Source organism: Triticum dicoccoides, chromosome 5B (genome assembly GCF_002162155.2).
Source record: "Triticum dicoccoides isolate Atlit2015 ecotype Zavitan chromosome 5B, WEW_v2.0, whole genome shotgun sequence".
Taxonomy (NCBI): domain Eukaryota; kingdom Viridiplantae; phylum Streptophyta; class Magnoliopsida; order Poales; family Poaceae; genus Triticum; species Triticum dicoccoides.
Window position 1 is genome coordinate 552,469,373 of NC_041389.1, and position 725 is coordinate 552,470,097.

A 725-nucleotide genomic window follows, 5' to 3' on the forward strand; every position below is an offset into this window, starting at 1 on the left:
CTCTTTAACTGGCTTCTCCGGATCCTCCTCTGGCGGTAGGGTGAAATTTGCCTTCAGCTCAGTCCAAAGATATTCTTTCTACATATCATTGACATAAGACACCTCAGGGTCTTCCTCCTTAGGCTTATACCATTGCTGGATGCTGATCGGGATCTTGTCCCTAACAAGAACCCCGCACTGAGCAGAAAATGCCTTCCTTGTCCGGATGGGTTCAATCGGTTCGCCGTCAGGCGCGATTTCTATGATCTCAAACTTTTCATCCGAGCTCAACTTTTTCTTCGGGCCTCGTCTCCTTACCGAAGTTGTGCTCGATCCGGAGGGCTAGAAATTATAAGGAAGAAAGACGAGACTAATTAATATGTGTACATATACCAAAACAATGGAAGCATCAATTAACTAGTCAGCACGGGCTTAACTAATATATATATACCTGGCCGGGCTCGGTTCGGTCACCGGAGCAGTCAGCACGGTCTCCTTCTTATACCTCCATTGTGTCACCGGAGCCATCATGAACATAGTCCTCTTCTTGTACCAGCATTAATGGGCCGAAGCCATCATGAACATAGCCCTCTTCTTCACCCAGTTCTTCCAGCTGACCAACGGTGTCGAGGAGAAATGACGCAACTTCATCCCTTCCATTTGCGATTATGTCCCCCAATATCGCTTCTGTTTCTTCGTCTCGGGAGTGCTCCATAGTTTCTGCAAATATTTACAACATGTCAATT